The 19719-nt window shown below is 37.4% G+C and overlaps 1 non-coding gene across 1 annotated transcript; it reads left to right on the top strand.

Annotated features, from left to right (window-relative positions):
- The first annotated feature begins 9605 nt into the window (after positions 1–9605).
- Positions 9606–9709, top strand: LOC130964961 (small nucleolar RNA R71). The gene has a single exon (XR_009081023.1). It is a non-coding gene; the product is annotated as a small nucleolar RNA R71 (small nucleolar RNA).
- The last annotated feature ends 10010 nt before the right edge of the window (positions 9710–19719 follow it).

Genomic DNA, 19719 nt, shown 5'->3' on the forward strand with positions numbered 1-19719 from the left:
CTCCAAGTCAAATAAGGCCTTCCTAGAACTTAATCCCAGATTAAGTACCGCATAACCTCTACTAAGTACTCTTGACTTGCAAGGCTGTTATTTGCTCAAATCTAAATATACCGTAGGTATGCGAGTCAGGCCTCTACCAAGCATTCAGCTTGCAGGGCTGGTACTCTCTTTACCGCAGCTTGTCTGGGAAGCAACAACACAATACGGGCGTCCCCGCACAATATTCTCAAGCATCGCCCGAAGGCACATAAGTCACATATAACCATACTTTCCATCACTTAGCAATCATCTTTCTACAATCATAAATCAAGCATCACAACATCTCAGTAATCTCATTTCACAATTCTCCGTTTACTCTATAAGGTTAAGCACATTGCTATATAGCTTTTAACTCATTTTCTTTCATATTTTCAAGTTTTTAAATCCTTTTTCATTACCTTACATACCTCAATACCTTCTCTTATACCTTTCCTTAGGTGTTTAATAAAGAGAATTAAGAAATTTTGGACTAAAAACTGCCTTCCCGAGATTTTTAGGAAAAACTGTCTTTTTATTAATATTTTATTATCATTAATAAAATAATATTATTAATAAAATAATATATTAATATTTTATTATTAAAATAATAATATTTCATTCCACTTTCAAAAAGTATATTTTTACTCCCGAACTTTTTGAAAATTATATTTTGACCCCCTTAACTTTTAATATTTGTACTTTGGACCCTTAACATTTTCTTAATTAACTTTCAACCCCAAACTTTTCAGTAAATATAATTTGATCCCAAAATCCTCAAAACCAAACGTTCTTCTTGTCTTTCAACAACCAAAATTATTTTTTTCAAAAGTTCATCATATTTTCACTTAATTTTCAGCTAGTTTTTCAATCTTTTCGGTTTCTGATTTTTACCTAATTTTCACTAAACCAAAGAGCAACGTTTCAGCCATCAAATACGCATCAAATATCTTGAAAATCATGGCTGTAAAGCCATATTTTCCAACAGCAACAACAATAACTTCACAACCTTCAATAACTTGATTATCAAGCATTAAAACAACAAGATCTCATGATCAAATCATCACATAAACACTCAAAATCAATCCTCAAGCAACAAGATCTGATTTCACACCTCAAGAACACAATCAATCATTGGTTAATATACCAAACCTTACCTCCTTTACAACTGCCAAAAGTTGAACCAAGAACAAACTTCAAACAGCACTTTTATGCCTACTTTAACATAAAAAATAACTTTAGAATCATATGAACCATGAAAACTGAAACTTATTGATGATAAAAAGAAAGATTTTCTCACCTCAAGGTAGCTAAAAATCATGTTTTCTTAGAGCTTATGGTGAGTGAATAAGGGATCCTAAGAGAAAACATAAAAAAACATGGTTATCTTGACTTTTCACCATGGCCAAAACTTAGAGGAGGGAGGAGTAGCCATCATACCTTGATTTACTCCATGAAAATTGGTGCACGAAATTGTGATCTCTAATAATGGCATTCAACTTGGTATGCGCATCTACTAACTCAGCACTTTCTTCACAACTTCGCACAACTAACCAACAAGTGCACTGGGTTGTCCAAGTAATAAATCTTACGTGAGTAATGGTCGATCCCATGGAGATTATTGGTATGAAGCAAGCTATGGTCATCTTGTAAATCTCAGTTAGGCGGATAATAAATGGTTATGGAGTTTTCGAATAATAATAATAAATAAACAAAAAATAAAGATAGAAATACTTATGTAATTCATTGGTAAGAATTTCAGATAAGTATATGGAGATGCTGTGTTCCTTTTGGATCTCTGCTTTCCTACTATCTTCCTTCAATCCTTCTTATTCCTTTCCATGGCAAGCTGTATGTAGGGCATCACCGTTGTCAATGGCTACATCCCATCTTCTCAGTGAAAATGGTCCAAATACTTTGGTCACAGCACGGCTAATCATCTGTCGGTTCTCGATCATGTCGGAATAGAATCCATTGATTCTTTTGCATTTGTCATCACGCCCAACAATCGCGAGTTTGAAGCTCATCACAGCCATTCAATCCTTGGATCCTACTCGGAATACCACCGACAAGGTTTAGACTTTCCGGATCCTCAAGAGTGGCCGCCAAAGCGTTCTAGCTTATACCACGAAGATTCTGATTAAGAAATCCAAGAGATACTCGCTCTTTCTAAGGTAGAACGGAAGTGGTTGTCAGTCACGCGTTTATAGGTGAGAATGATGATGAGTGCCACGGATCATCACATTCATCAAGTTGAAGTACAACGAATATCTTAGAACAAGAATAAGCTGAATTGAATAGAAAATAGTAGTAATTGCATTAAAACTCGAGGTACAGCAGAGCTCTACACCCTTAATCTATGGTGTGTAGAAACTCCACCGTTGAAAATACATAAGTGATGAAGGTCTAGGCATGGCCGAAAGGCCAGCCTCCAAAACATGATCAAAGGATCAAAATACAATTCAGAGATGTCTAATACAATAGTAAAATGTCCTATTTATACTAGACTAGCTACTAGGGTTTACAAAAATAAGTAATTGATGCATAAATCCACTTCTGGGACCCAGTTGATGTGTGCTTGGGCTGAGCTTAAGCTTTACACGTGTATAGGCTTCTTTTGGATTTAAACGCCAAGTTGTAACATGTTTTTGGCATTTAACTCTGGTTTATGACGTATTTCTGGCGTTTGACTCTAGAATGCAGCATGGAACTGGTGTTGAACGCCAGTTTACATCGTCTAATCTCGAATAAAGTATGAACTATTATATATTTCTGGAAATCTCTGGATGTCTACTTTCCAACGCCGTTGAGAGCACGCCATTAGGAGTTCTGTAACTTCAGAAAATTCATTTCGAGTGCAGAAAGGTCAGAATCCAACAGCATCAGCAGTCCTTTGTCAGCCTTTTATCAGAGTTTTGCTCAGGTCCCTCAATTTCAGCCAAAAAATATCTGAAATCACAAAAAAATACACAAACTCATAGTAAAGTCCAGAAATGTGAATTTAGCATAAAAACCAATGAAAACATCCCTAAAAGTAGCTAGATCTTACTAAAAACTACCTAAAAACAATGTCAAAAAGCGTATAAATTATCCGCTCATCACAACACCAAACTTAAATTGTTGCTTGTCTCCAAGCAACTGAAAATCAATAGGATAAAAAGAAGAGAATATACTATAAATCCCAAAATATCAATGAATATTAGTTCTAATTAGATGAGTGGGACTTGTAGCTTTTTGTTTCTGAACAGTTTTGGCATCTCACTTTTTTCTTTGAAGTTTAGAATGATTGGCATCTCTAGGAACTTAGAATTTCAGATAGTGTTATTGATTCTCCTAGTTAAGTTTGTTGATTCTTGAACACAGCTACTTTTATGAGTCTTGGCCGTGGCCCTAAGCACTTTGTTTTTCAGTATTACCACCGGATACATAAATGCCACAAACACATAACTGGGTGAACCTTTTCAGATTGTGACTCAGCTTTGCTAAAGTCCCCAGTTAGAGGTGTCCAAAGCTCTTAAGCACACTCTTTTTGCTTTAGATCACGACTTTAACCACTCAGTCTCAAGCTTTTCACTTGGACCTGCATGCCACAAGCACATGGTTAGGGACAGCTTGATTTAGCCTCTTAGGCCTGTATTTTATTTCCTTGTGCCCTCCTATCTATTGATGCTCAAAACCTTGGATCCTTTTTACCCTTGCCTTTTGGTTTTAAGGGCTATTGGCTTTTTTCTGCTTGCTTTTTCTTTTTCTTTCTATTTTTTTTGCCACTTTTTTTTGCAAGCTTTGTCCTTCACTGCTTTTTCTTGCTTCAAGAATCAATTTTATAATTTTTCAGATTATCAATAACATTTTTCTTTGTTCATCATTCTTTCAAGAGCCAACAATTTTAACATCCATAAACAACAAGATCAAAATTATGCACTGTTTAAGCATTCATTCAGAAAACAAAAAGTATTGTCACCACATCAATATAATTAAACTAAATTCAAGGATAAATTCAAAACTCATGTACTTCTTGTTCTTTTGTATTAAAAACATTTTTCATTTAAGAGAGGTGAAGGATTTATGGAATTATTCATATCCTTATGACATAGTTGCTAAACACTAATGATCATGTAGTAAAGACACAAACATAGACAAACATATAGCATAAAAACAAAAAACAGAAAAATAAGAACAAGGAATAAATCCACCTTAGTGATGGTGGCGCTTTCTTCTTGAGGAACCAATGATGTCCTTGAGTTCTTCTATGTCTCTTCCTTGACTTTGTTGCTCCTCCCTCATTGCTCTTTGATCTTCTCTAATTTCATGGAGAATGATGGAGTGCTCTTGATGTTCTACCCTTAATTGATCCATATTGTAACTCAAGTCTTCTAGAGAAGTGTTGAGTTGTTCCTAATAGTTGTTGGGAGGAAAGTGCATCCCTTGAGGCATCTCCGGGATTTCTTGGTGATGAGCTTCCTCATGCGTCTCTTGAGATCCATGGATGGCCTCTCTTGTTTGCTCCATCCTCTTCTTAGTGATGGGCTTGTCCTCTTCAATGAGGATGTCTCCTTCTATGATAACTCCAGCTGAGTAGCATAGATGGCAAATAAGATGAGGAAAAGCTAGCCTTGCCATGGTGGAGGACTTTTCGGCTACTTTGTAGAGTTCTAGAGAGATGACTTCATGAACTTCTACTTCTTCTCCAATCATGATACTATGGATCATGATGGCCCGATCCACAGTAACTTCGGATCGGTTGCTAGTGGGGATGATGGAGCGTTGAATGAACTCCAACTATCCTCTAGCCACAGGCTTGAGGTTCAGTCTTCTTAATTAAACCGGCTTGCCTTTGGAGTCTCTTTTTTATTGAGCTCCTTCCACACATATGTCCATAAGGACTTGGTCTAACCTTTGATCAAAGTTGACCCTTCTAGTGTAGGGGCGTGCATCTCCTTGTATCATGGGCAAGTTGAACGCAAACCTTACATTTTCTGGACTGAAATCTAAGTATTTCCCCAGAAACATGGGTTCATACTTTGATCATGGTTTCTAGTGATCCATGCATTGGCATAGAACTCTTGAACCATTAAGATTCTGATTTGTTGAATGGGGTTGGTCAGAACTTTCCAACCTCTTCTTTGGATCTCATGTCGGATCTCCGGATACTCATTTTTCTTGAGTTTGAAAGGGACCTCGGGGATCACTTTCTTCTTAGCACTACTTCATAGAAGTGGTCTTGATGGGCTTTTGAGATGAATATCTCCATCTTCCATGACTCGGAGGTGGAAGCTTTTGTCTTTCCTTTCCCTTTTCTAGAGGTTTTTCCAGCCTTAGGTGCCATCAATGGTTATGGAAAAATAAAATGCTATGCTTTTACCACACTAAACTTAGAATATTGCTCGCCCTTGAGCAAAAGAAGAAAGAAGAAGAAGAAGAAAAAGAAAAGATGGAGGTAAGGGAGAGGTGTGTGGTTTTGGCCAAGGTTAAGAAGAGAGGGTTGTGGTGTGTGAAAATGAAGAGGGATAGAGGGGTTTATATAGTGAAGGGAGAGGGAGTAGTTTTGGCCATTTAGGGTAAGTTTGGGTGGGAAAGAGATTTTGAATTTTGAAGGTAGGTGGGGTTTATGGGAAAGAGTGGATGGATGTGAGTGGTGAAGAGGTGATGGGGAAGAGAGATTTGAGGTGTTTGGTGAAGGGTTTTGGGGGAAAGTGTTTATTGGATTGTGTGAAAAAGAGATAGAGGGTGAGTTGAGGTAGGTAGGGATCCTGTGGGGTCCACAGATCCTGAGGTGTCAAGAATTTACATCCCTGCACCAATGAGGCGTGTAAAACGTCCTCTGCATGCAATCCTGGCATTTAACGCCAGATTGATGCTTGTTTCTGGCGTTAAACGCCAGTTCTATGCTTGTTTTGGGCGTTCAACGCCAGTCTGCAGCATGTTTCTGGCGTTGAATGCCAGCTTTCCTCAGTGTGCAATCCTGGCGTTTGAACGCCAGATTGCTGCATGTTTCTGGCGTTCAACGCCAGATCCATGCTCTGTTCTGGCGTTGAATGCCAGCCAGATGCTCCTAACTGGCGTTTAAACGCCAGTAAGCCCTTCTTCCAGGGTGTGCTATTTCTTCTGCTGTTTTTGATTCTATTTTTAATTTTAGTATTTGTTTTGTGAATCCACATGATCATGAACCTAATAAAATATAAAAGAATAATAAAAATAAAATTAGATAAATAAAAATTGGGTTGCCTCCCAATAAGCGCTTCTTTAATGTCACTAGCTTGACAGTGGGCTCTCATGGAGCCTCACAGGTGATCAGGTCAATGTTGTAGACTCCCAACACCAAACTTAGAGTTTGATTGTGGGGGCTTTGTTTGACTCTGTATTGAGAGAAGCTTTGCATGCTTCCTCTCCATGGTTGTAGAAGAAGATCATTGAGCTTTAAACACAAGGTAGTCTCCATTTACTTGAAGGACTAGCTCTCCTCTGTCAACATCAATCACAGCTCCTGCTGTGGCTAGGAATGGTCTTCCAAGGATGATGCATTCATCCTCCTCCTTCCTAGTGTCTAAGACTATGAAATCAGCAGGGATGTAGAGGCCTTTAACCTTTACTAACACATCCTCTACTAATCCATAAGCTTGTCTTTGTGATCCGTCTGTGGTGCACGAAATTGTGATCACTAATTTTCACAACTCAATTAATCCCCGGTAATGAATCCAAAAACATGGTGTTCAATACCATGGCATAAACACAACTTCGCACAACTAACCAGCAAGTGCACTGGGTCGTCCAAGTAATAAACCTTACGCGAGTAAGGGTCGATCCCGCGGAGATTGTTGGTATGAAGCAAGCTATGGTCACCTTGTAAATCTCAGTCAGGCAGACTCAAATGGTTGTGGATGATATATGAATAAAACATAAAGATAAAGATAGAGATACTTATGCAATTCATTGGTGAGAACTTTAGATAAGCGTATGAAGATGCTTTATCCCTTCCGTCTCTCTGCTTTCCTACTGTCTTCATCCAATCCTTCTTACTCCTTTCCATGGCAAGCTGTATGTTGGGCATCACCGTTGTCAATGGCTACAGTCCCGTCCTCTCAGTGAAAATGTTCAACGCACCCTGTCACGGCACGGCTATTCAGCTGTCGGTTCTCGATCATGTCGGAATAGAATCCAGTGATTCTTTTGCGTCTGTCACTAACGCCCTACAATCGCGAGTCTGAAGCTCGTCACAGTCATTCAATCATTGAATCCTACTCAGAATACCAAAGACAAGGTTTAGACCTTCCGAATTCTCTTGAATGCCGCCATCAATTCTAGCCTATACCACGAAGATTCCGGTTAAATAATCCAAGAGATAAACATTCAAGCCTTGTTTGCTTGTAGAACGGGAGTGGTTGTCAGGCACGCGTTCATAAGTGAGAATGATGATGAGCGTCACATAATCATCACATTCATCAAGTTCTTGAGTGCGAATGAATATCTTGGAATAAGAACAAGCTGAATTGAATAGAAGAACAATAGTAATTGCATTAATACTCGAGTTACAGCAGAGCTCCATACCTTAATCTATGGTGTGTAGAAACTCCACCGTTGAAAATACATAAGAACAAGGTCCAGGCATGGCCGAGAGGCCAGCCCCCAAATGATCTAAGAACTAGGCGTCCAAAGATGATCTAGAGATCTGAAGTGATCAAAAGATGAAAATACAATAGCAAAAGGTCTTATTTATAAAGAACTAGTAGCCTAGGGTTTACAGAAATGAGTAAATGACAGAAAAATCTACTTCCGGGCCCACTTGGTGTGTGCTTGGGCTGAGCATTGAAGCATTTTCGTTTAGAGACTCTTCTTGGAGTTAAACGCCAGCTTTGTGCCAGTTTGGGCGTTTAACTCCCATTCTTGTGCCAGTTCCGGCGTTAAACACCGGGCAGTTTTGAGCTGATTTGGAACGCCGGTTTGGGCCATCATATCTTGGGCAAAGTATGGACTATTATCCATTGCTGGAAAGCCCAGGATGTCTACTTTCCAACGCCTTTGAGAGCTCACCAATTGGGCTTCTGTAGCTCCAGAAAATCCACTTTGAGTGAAGGGAGGTCAGAATCCAACAGCATCTGCAGTCCATTTCAGTCTCTGAATCAGATTTTTGCTCAGGTCCCTCAATTTCAGCCAGAAAATACCTGAAATCACAGAAAAACACACAAACTCATAGTAAAGTCCAAAAAAGTGAATTTTAACTAAAAACTAATAAAAATATACTAAAAACTAACCAAATCATACTAGAAACATACTAAAAATAATGCCAAAAAGCGTACAAATTATCCGCTCATCAGTTTTCCATCTCCAATGAGAATATAGCAGGCTGTACCTCAATGATCCCCAGCTTCTCCATTATGGAGAGTGGCATAAGATTTATGCCTGACCCTAGGTCACACAGAGCCTTCTCAAAGGTCATGGTGCCCATGGTACATGGTATTAAGAATTTACCAGGATCTTGTCTCTTTTGAGGTAGAGTTTGCTGAACCCAAGTATCTAGTTCACTAATGAGCAAGGGAGGTTCACCTTCCTAAGTCTCATTACCAAACAACTTGGCATACAGTTTCATGATGGCTCCTAGATATTGAGCAACTTGCTCTCCAGTTACATCTTCATCCTCTTCAGAGGAAGAATACTTTTCAGAGCTCATGAATGGCAGAAAGAGGTTTAATGGGATCTCTATGGTCTCTATATGAGCCTCAGATTTCTTTAGGTTCTCAATAGGGAACTCCTTCTTGCTTGAGAGACGTCCCATGAGGTCTTCCTCACTGGGATTCACGTCCTCCCCTTCCACCTTGAATTCGGCCATATTGACAATATCAATGGCCTTGCACTCTCTTTTTGGATTATCTTCTGTATTGCTTGGGGGAGTACTAGGAGGAGTTTCAGTGATTTTCTTACTCAGCTGGTCCACTTGTGCCTCCAAATTTCTGATGGATGACCTCGTTTCACTCATGAAAATTAAAGTGGTCTTAGACAGATCAGAGACTATATTTGCTAAGCTAGAGGAGCTCTGCTCAGAATTCTCTGTTTGTTGTTGAGAAGATGATGCAAAAGGCTTGCTATTGTTAAGCCTGTTTCTTCCACCATTATTAAAGTCTTGTTGAGGCTTCTGTTGATCCCTCTATGAGAAATTTGGATGATTTCTCCATGAGGAATTATAGGTGTTTCCATAAGGTTTACCCATGTAATTTACCTCTTTCATTGCAGGGTTCTAAGGATCATAGGCTTCTTGTTCAGAAGATGCCTTTTTAGTACTGTTGGATACATTTTGCCATCCATTCAGACTTTGAGAAATCATATTGACTTGCTGAGTCAACATTTTATTCTGAGCCAATATGGCATTCAGAGCATCAATCTCAAGAACTCCCTTCCTCTGAGGTGTCCCATTATTCACAGAATTCTTTTCAGAAGTGTACATGAATTGGTTATTTGTAACCATGTCAATAAGTTCTTGAGCTTCTGCAGGCGTTTTCTTTAGGTGAATGGATCCACCTGCAGAATGGTCCAGTGACATCTTAGAGAACTCAGATAGACCATAATAGAATATATCTAGAATGGTCCACTCTGAAAGCATGTCAGAAGGACACCTTTTGGTCATCTGCTTATATCTTTCCCAAGCTTCATAGAGGGATTCACCATCTTTTTGTTTGAAGGTCTGAACATCCACTCTGAGCTTGCTCAGCTTTTGAGGAGGAAAGAACTTAGCCAAGAAGGCCGTGACCAGCTTATCCAAAGAGTCCAGGTTATCTTTAGGTTGAGAGTCCAACCATGTTCTAGCCCTGTCTCTTACAGCAAAAGGGAAAAGCATGAGCCTGTAGACTTCAGGATCTACTCCATTAGTCTTAACAGTCTCACAGATCTGTAAAAATTCAGTTAAAAACTGATAGGGATCTTCTGATGGAAGTCCATGGAATTTGCAGTTCTGTTGCATTAGAGCAACTAGTTGAGGTTTCAGCTCAAATTTGTTTGCTCCAATGGCAGGGATTGAGATGCTTCTTCCGTCAAACTTGGAAGTAGGTGTAGTATAATCACCAAGCATCCTCCTTGCATTATTATTTTCGGTTGCCATCTCCTTTTCCTTTTTGAAAATTTTTGTAAGGTTGTCTTTGGATTGTTGTAATTTAGCTTCTCTTAGTTTCCTCTTCAGAGTCCTTTCAGGTTCAGGATCTGCTTCAACAAGAATATTCTTGTCCTTGCTCCTGCTCATATGAGAAATAAGGGAACAGAAAATAATAATAATAGGGATCCTCTTTACCACAGTAGAGAGATTCCTTTATGTTAGTAGAAAAAGAAAAGAATAGAAGAAAGAAAAGGTGAGAATCCAAACATAAGGGGGGAAGAGTGAGTTTGAATTCTTGAGTAGAAGAGAGGTGTTAGTAGATGAATAAATAGATAGAAGAAGATGAGAGAGAGAATTCGAAAATTATTTTTGAAAAAGGGTTAGTGATTTTCAAAAATTAAGAGAAGAGAAACAATTAAAATTAAAATTTGAAATAATTAGTTAATTAAAAGAATTTTTTTTAAAAAAAAAGAGGGAAAAAATTTTCAAAAATTAGAGAGAGAAAAGTAGTTAGGTGGTTTTGAAAAAGATAAGAAATAGTTAAAACAAACAAAAAGTTAACTAGTTAGTTGAAAAAGATTTGAAATTCAATTTTGAAAAGATAAGAAGTTAGAAAAGATATTTTAAAGTTGAATTTTAAAAAGATATAATTTGAAAAAGATATTTTAAAAAGATATTTTGAAAAAGATTTAATTTTTAAAATTAAAATTGATTACTTGACTAACAAGAAACTTAAAAGATATGATTCTAGAATTTAAAGATTGAACCTTTCTTAACAAGAAAGTAACAAACTTCAAATTTTTGAATCAATCACATTAATTGTTAGTAAAGTTTTCAAAATTTTGAAATAAAGATGAGAAAAAGATTTTGAAAATATATTTTTTTAAATTTTTGAAAATCATAAAAGAAAAATGAAAAATATTTGATTTTTGAAAAAGATTTTGAAAAGATAAGATTTTTTAAAATTGAAAATTTGACTTGACTTGTAAGAAATAGCTAAGTTTTAAAAATTTTTGACTAAGTCAACTCAAATTTTCGAAAATTATGAGCAAAATAAGGAAAAGATATTTTTTTGATTTTTTTAATTTTTAATGACGAGAGAGAAAAACATAAAAATGACCCAAAACATGAAAATTTTGGATCAAAACACTTAATGCATGCAAGAACACTATGAATGTCAAGAACACCAAGAACACTTTGAATGTCAAGATGAACATCAAGACTTATTTTTGAAAAATTTTCTAGAAAAGAAAGACATGCAAGACACCAAACTTAGAAATCTTCAATGCTTAGACATTATGAATACAAGAATGCATATGAAAAACAACAAAAAAACACAAAACAAGAAAATATAAAGATCAAACAAGAAGACTTATCAAGAACAACTTGAAGATCATGAAGAACACATGCATGAATTTTCGAAAAAATGCATAAATTTTAAAAACATGCAATTGACACCAAACTTAAAAATTGACACTAGACTCAAACAAGAAACACAATTTTTTTTTATTTTATGATTTTCTAAATTTTATAGGAAAAAGAAAATAAGAAATTCAAAATTTTTAATAGGAATTCCAGGAATCTGTCAATGTTAGCCTAAAGCTCCAATCCAGGAGTTGGACATGGCTTAATAGCCAGCTAGCTTTAGGATATAAATCAGGCATGCAACAGTTGATACTTCATCCAACTCCATATACATGCCTTTTATGTTGACAAATGGAAGCCTCAATCCAAAAGAATTTGGATATGGCTTTGCAGGCAGCCAGGCTTCAACGTGTTACCATGAAACTCTAGAATTCATTCTTAAAAATTTAGAATAATTTTCGAAAACAAAGGGAAAATTTTTTTTGAAAGATTTTTGGAAAAAGATTTTTGAAAATAAAACAAAAAGAAAATTACCTAATCTAAGCAACAAGATGAACCGTCAGTTGTCCAAACTCGAACAATCCCCAGCAACGGCGCCAAAAACTTGGTGCACGAAATTGTGATCTCTAATAATGGCATTCAACTTGGTATGCGCATTTACTAACTCAGCACTTTCTTCACAACTTCGCACAACTAACTAGCAAGTACACTGGGTCATCCAAGTAATAAACCTTACGTGAGTAAGGATCGATCCCACAGAGATTGTTGGTATGAAGCAAGCTATGGTCATCTTGTAAATCTCAGTTAGGTGGATAATAAATGGTTATGGAGTTTTCGAATAATAATAATAAATAAATAGAAAATAAAGATAGAAATACTTATGTAATTCATTGGTAAGAATTTTAGATAAGTATATGGAGATGCTGTGTTCCTTTTGGATCTCTGCTTTCCTACTACCTTCTTTCAATCTTTCTTATTCCTTTCCATGGCAAGCTGTATGTAGGGCATCACCGCTGTTAATGGCTACATCCCATCCTCTCAGTGAAAATGGTCCAAATGCTTTGGTCACAGCACGGCTAATCATCTGTCGGTTCTCGATCATGTCAGAATAGAATCCATTGATTCTTTTGCGTTTGTCATCACGCCCAACAATCGCGAGTTTGAAGCTCGTCAAAGCCATTCAATCTTTGGATCCTACTCGAAATACCACAGACAAGGTTTAGACTTTCCGAATCCTCAAGAGTGGCCGCCAAATGGTTCTAGCTTATACCACGAAGATTCTGATTAAGAAATCCAAGAGATACTCGCTCTTTCTAAGGTAGAACGGAAGTGGTTGTCAGTCACGCATTTATAGGTGAGAATGATGATGAGTGTCACGGATCATCACATTCATCATGTTGAAGTGCAACGAATATCTTAGAACAAGAATAAGCTGAATTGAATAGAAAATAGTAGTAATTGCATTAAAACTCGAGGTACAGCAGAGCTCCACACCCTTAATCTATGGTGTGTAGAAACTCCACCGTTGAAAATACATAAGTGATGAAGGTCCAGGCATGGCCGAGAGGCCAGCCTCCAAAACATGATCAAAGGATCAAAATACAATCCAGAGATGTCTAATACAATAGTAAAATGTCCTATTTATACTAGACTAGCTACTAGGGTTTACAGAAATAAGTAATTGATGCATAAATCCACTTCCGGGGCCCACTTGGTGTGTGCTTGGGCTGATCTTGAGCTTTACACGTGCAGAGGCTTCTTTTGGAGTTAAACACCAAGTTGTAACATGTTTTGGGCGTTTAACTCTGGTTTATGATGTATTTCTGGCGTTTGACTCCAGAATGCAGCATGGAATTGGCGTTGAACGCCAGTTTGCGTCATCTAATCTCGAATAAAGTATGGACTATTATATATTGTTGGAAAGATATGGATGTCTACTTTCCAACTCCGTTGAGAGCGCGCCATTAGGAGTTCTGTAGCTCCAGAAAATCCATTTTGAGTGCAGGGAGGTCAGAATCCAACAGCATCAGCAATCCTTTGTCAGCCTTTTATCAGAGTTTTGCTCAGATCCCTCAATTTCAGCCAGAAAATACCTGAAATCACAGAAAGACACACAAACTCATAGTAAAGTCTAGAAATGTGAATTTAGCATAAAAACCAATGAAAACATCCCTAAAAGTAGCTAGATCTTACTAAAAACTACCTAAAAATAATGTCAAAAAGCGTATAAATTATCCGCTAATAAAAAATTGACATGGAAATGAAGAGGAGGAAGAGGTGAATACTTTGGTCGGATTAGATTTTTGATAGGGATTTTAGTTTGAGAAAGAATGGATGTTGAAGCTTGAAGCTTTCATGGAAGTTCTTCCATTTTCTCTCATGATTTCTAACTTGTCTTGGAAGCAAGAATGATGGTAATGATGAGCTTAGGGAGCTGTGGGGTTAGGATAGAGTTTATCCTAGATTTTTGTATAAAAATATCTTGTGAAAGAATAATTACTAAAGCTAGATGTATTAGAACAAAAATGTTTCTTACTTTTCCCTAAAGAAACCTTTGCTTGGAGAATAAGAAATGAAGCAGGTGGTGGCTGGTCCTGGGAGTGTGATGAGTGGATAATTTATACGCTTTTTGGCATTGTTTTTACATAGTTTTTAGTATGATTTAGTTAGTTTTTAGTATATTTTAATTAGTTTTTATGCAAAATTCACATTTCTGGACTTTACTATGAGTTTGTGTATTTTTCTGTGATTTCAGGTATTTTCTGGCTGAAATTGAGGGACCTGAGCATAAATCTAATTCAGAGGCTGACAAAGGACTGCTGATGCTGTTAGATTCTAACCTCCCTGCACGCGAAATGGATTTTTTGGAGCTAAAGAAACCCAAATGGCGCGCTCTCAATTGCGTTGGAAAGTAGACATCCAGAGCTTTCTAGAAATATATAATAGTCCATACTTTGCCTGAGTTTAGACGATGTAAACTAGCGTTCAACGCCAGCTTTCTGCCCTATTATGGCGTTAAACGCCAGAAACAAGTTGCAAGCTAGAGTCAAACGCCAGAAACAAGTTACAAACTGGCGTTTAACTCCAAGGAAGACCTCTACACGTGAAAGCTTCATTGCTCAGCCCAAGAACACACTAAGTGGGCCCGGAAGTAGATTTCTGCATCATTTACTTATTTTTGTAACCCTAGTAACTAGTTTAGTATAAATAGAACTTTTTACTATTGTATTAGGGATCTTTGGACGAGCTTTTGGAACATCTTTGATCATTGTTAATCCTTAGACATTGGGGGCTGGCCTCACGGCCATGCCTACATTATTTTCACTTATGTATTTTTAACGGTGGAGTTTCTACACACCATAGATTAAGGTGTGGAGCTCTGCTGTTCCTCGAGTATTAATGCAAAGTACTATTGTTCTTCTATTCAATTCATGCTTATTCTTATTCTAAGATATTCATACGCACTTCAACCTGATGAATGTGATGATCTGTGACACTCATCACCATTCTCACTTATGAACGCGTGCCTGACAAACACTTTCGTTCTACCTGCGAAAGCTAGAGTGTATATCTCTTGGATTCCTGGTCCACAACTGACGTTAGGATTTTTGCTAGTAATGAATTATTAAAAATATTCGCGTTGTAGATACAACTTCTAAACTAACAGAAATCCCTTCGTGCAAACGTTTTGGTTGTCACAAGTAACAAACCCTTTTAAAAATTGTTAACCGAGTATATAAACCTCGGGTCGTCTTCTCAAGGAATTGCAGGGAGGTATGTTCTTATTATTGGTTATGAAAAAGTGTGTTTGGGGTTTTGGATTAAGGTAAAAGGTTAGTTGGGCAATGGGCACAGGTATATTTTCAAAGCAATAAAAGTAAATGAATGACTGTAAAATAAACTCTTGGCAAGGTGTAAGAATTGGAAGTCCTATCCTAGTTATCCTTATCAATTGTGATGAGAATTGGATTTTTCTCCCACTTTGTTAACCTCTAACTATGAAGGTAAGTTAAGTGGATAAATTAATTCTGATTCCTCAAGTCCTAGTCTCTCCTTGGAAAAGGCCAGAGTTATTGGAATATGAATTAATAAAATGAAGAAATCTAATTTTCAATCCACAATGAGTTTGATAACTCTAGAGTCACCAATTATTCAGCCAAATCCAAAAGGGAAACAGGAAAATCCAAATTATTTATATAAATAAAAGACAGCAATCATCAATCTGAAATATCTCAAATAACATTAATTAAGGAGATCAATCTAAACATGGAACATTGAAAAATAAATAAATACAAAGAACCTGGGATTGAGAGTCACTCCTAAAACTAAGAGAAGTCCTAAATCCTAATCCTAATTCTAATCCTAATCCTAAGAGAGAGAGAGGAGAGAACCTCTCTCACTAAAAACTACATCTAAAAATATGAAAAGTGAATTATGAGTGCATGATCTGAATGGATGCAATCCCTCTACTTTATAGCCTCTAATCTGAGTTTTCTGGGCCAAAAACTGGGTTGAAAACAGCCTAGAAATCGCTGGAGAAGAAATCTGCCACGCTGGTTTTTTGTCACTGCGACGCGGCCACATGGAGCACGCGGTCGCGTCGCCTAGCGTCAGGGCAACTATGGCATATTATATATCAAATTTCCTTGGACGTTAACTTTCCAACGCAACTGGTACCGCGTCATTTGGACCTCTGTAGCTAAAGTTATAGCCGTTTGAGTGTGAAGAGGTCAGGCTGGACAGCTTAGCAATTTCTCCAACTTTTTGTATTCCTTCCACTTTTGCATGCTTCCTTTCCATCCTCTAAGTCATTCTTGCCCTGTAATCCCTGAAATCACTTAACACACATATCAAGGCATCTAATGGTAATAAGAGAGGATTAAATAAAAGAAAATAAAAGCCAAAGAAGCATGTTTTCAATCAAAGCACATAATTAGGAAGGCAAATGTAAAACCATACAAATAGTATGAATAAGTGGGTAAAGAGTTGATAAAAACCACTCAATTGAGCACAAGATAAACCATGAAATATGGGTTTATCAACCTCTCCACACTTAAACATTAGCATGTCCTCATGCTAAGCTCAAGAGAAGCTATAAAGGAATGAAGAGGAATGATAGAATGTATGAGATGCAACCTATGAATGCAACTAAATGCAAAATGTTTCTACCTACTTGGTTAAAAATAAATAAGTTCTTCAAGACAAATATGAACTGGATTTCACTAATTCAAATCACAAAATACAATACAAATAACTTGTAAGAAGAAGATAGCTCATGAAAGCAGGGAACATAGAATTGAGCACTGAACCCTTACTGGTAGTGTATATCATTCTAACTCTCAAGTGTCTAGGGTCAATTCTCTCAATTCTCTACTAATCTTGCTTTCTATAGCTTGCTCTTCATCTAACAATCTACAAAAATTAAATACACCAATACACAAATCAAGAGGTCTTTTAAGGGTTGTAATGGGGTTAAGGTCAAGGTAGGATTGTATTTGGCCAAGTGGACTAAAATTTGAATCCTTAATTAACACAAACTATTCCACCTAACTTAGGACAATCTATGTAATCATAATATAAAATCTGACTTCCCATTAACTATGTTTTCCACATATTCATGTATTCTAATTTCAAGTACAACTCATATGCATTGCTTTCACCACTTACTTTGGGGCATTTTGTCCCCTTTCACTTATTTTGCTCTTTTTTTATATTTTTTTCTTTTATTTTTCTCAATGCATATGATTAATTTATTGAATGCATGAAGATGTCCTAAATATTTCTTTCACATTTTCAGAAAATTCTAACATACTCAATTCTCAAACCAGATGTTTCCAAACCCACTCTTCCCCACACTTAATTCATAAGCATTCTCACTAGTCTAAGCTAACCAAGGATTCAAATTAAGGACATTATTGTTTTTCGCAATGATGTGCTAAAATAAAGAACAAAAGGGTAAAATAGGCTCAAAATTGGTTTGCAATAGATAATGAAAAGGTTAAGGCCATATGGGTATGTAAGCTTAGTGAAACAAGGGCCTCAATCATATAAGTGTATGCATACATCAAATAATGGAAATATAGAATTAAGCAACACAAAGATCACAATTTTAGAGAGAAAAACACACACCAAAAATAAAATATTGGTTGATAAAATGCAACCAATCAAATAGGCTCAAAATCTCACTAGTTTTGTGTTCGAGCTCTAAACTATGTTCCAAAATAATATTTCTTCAAACAAGTTTTTCAAAAAGTTTTATTCAAATTAGTGAAATACTATAAAAATTTCTTGAAAAAAGAAGAATATTACTTTAATCAAGTAGTAAAATATGCACAAAAACAATTAAACATGCAAATGCAACAACTAATCTACAAAGAAAATTTAAACATTGGTGTTGAGACAAGAAAGTACTAACCCATGGAGATTGGTATCGACCTCCCCACACTTAAAGATTGCACCGTCCTCGGTGCATGCTGAGATGTGCAGGTGGACGGGTTGTTCCAACTGATGCCTTTTTTCAAGGATTGTGCAGATGGACTTGTTAGTATCCCCATGTAAATGTCTTCCGGTTCCCCTTTGGGTGGCCATCCTGAAAGAAAAAGGGAAGAAAAGTAACCCAGAAATAAAGATAAGAAAATAAATAAAGTATGGGTGGGTTAATGCCAAATGATAAGGGTCTCATTTACATGGAAGCTTCAACATGTACGTGAGAAAATAATAGAAGCCATGGCATACCAGTGGTATAAAATTTGTAACATAGGGGAGGAGAGTGGGTAATGGAAGTATTAATACAAGCTCATGTCAATACAAATGGAGTGCAAGTGTCATAAAAGATTGGCATTGGCAGATAATTAATATCATCCCACAGTGTAAAACAAGTTACCAAAATAAATTCAAGAAAATATGCAACGGTTGAATAAGAAAATTTTTTTAACACCAATAAAAAATTCAGAAAAGGAAAGAAAAATATGCACAATTTTAAAATACAATGAATGAAATATGCAAATAAATGAAGTAAAATAGGATGAAGGTGAAAAAGAATGAGAAGTGAAAGAAATAAAGTAAGAAAGAAAGAAGAAAGAAGAAAAGATAGAAGAAATTAGGATTGGGGAAGAAAAGATAAGATATTTGGCAAATCAGGATAAGCTGTGTGACGCAAGCGACGCGGCCGCGTGGGGCACACGGTCGCGCGACTTGCGCTAATACTGATTGACGCAATCGCGTCGGTCACGCGGTCGCGTGACTCAATCTATGCTACTGGCGTGAGGGCAGCCTCGCGCTCGCACAACTCTCTGTTCAAAATCTTATTTTGCCAAATTTTGGGTGACGCGATTGCGTGGGTGACGCGATCGCGCGAGTGGGCTTTAGAAGAACGTGACGCAGCCGCGTGAGGCACGCGGTCGCGTGAGATGGACTGCGCGTCCAGCGCCAGTCCAGCGCCACTCCAGCACAACTTTTGGCTGTGCACCATTATTACGTCGGAATCCAGGGCACGCGGCCGCGTGGGGCACGCGGTCGCGTGGGAGGCCATTTTTCCCATATGACGCGGTCGCGTGGGACGATTTGTGCCATTGGCACGCCTCCAGCCACGCTCTCGCGTGACTCTCTGTTCGTTTTTTATTTTCTCCCCTCTCCTCGCGACGCGGACGCGTCGCTGATGCGGTCGCGTCGCGTGGCCCTCTTTTATATATATATATATATGCAAGTATGCAGTATGCAATGATAATATGAATGTTATGCAAAATTTCAGGTTCAATACAATAAAATAAAATAAAACTTGAAAACAAATAAAACTGAATAAAAATGAAAAAGGAATGATCATACCATGGTGGGTTGTCTCCCACCTAGCACTTTTAGTTAAAGTCCTTCAGTTGGACATTTGATGAGCTTCCTGTCATGGTGGCTTATGCTTGTACTGATCCAGGAATCCCCACCAATGTTTGTATCTCCAGTAACCTCCGGGGTCCCAGACTAAGCACGTAAAGCCGTTACGAAGCTTCAAACAGATTCTTAGGCTCCCGGGGTGACAAATGTCAGAACAGATTCCAGGATCCCAAACCTTACCTTTACACCCATTTTTGTCTTGATCTGCATTTTTCCAGCCGGGTGAAAGGTGATCTGAATTCTCACTGCAGCGACCGAACAGCTTCCTAGACCCATTCAGTTGAGCTCTATACCAACCTTTGCCTTTAAACTTAAAGCTTCCAACCATAATGAACCTTGCAGGACAATTCTTACCACTGGCCATCTTCCGCTTACTC

Source organism: Arachis stenosperma, chromosome 2 (genome assembly GCF_014773155.1).
Source record: "Arachis stenosperma cultivar V10309 chromosome 2, arast.V10309.gnm1.PFL2, whole genome shotgun sequence".
Classification (NCBI taxonomy): domain Eukaryota; kingdom Viridiplantae; phylum Streptophyta; class Magnoliopsida; order Fabales; family Fabaceae; genus Arachis; species Arachis stenosperma.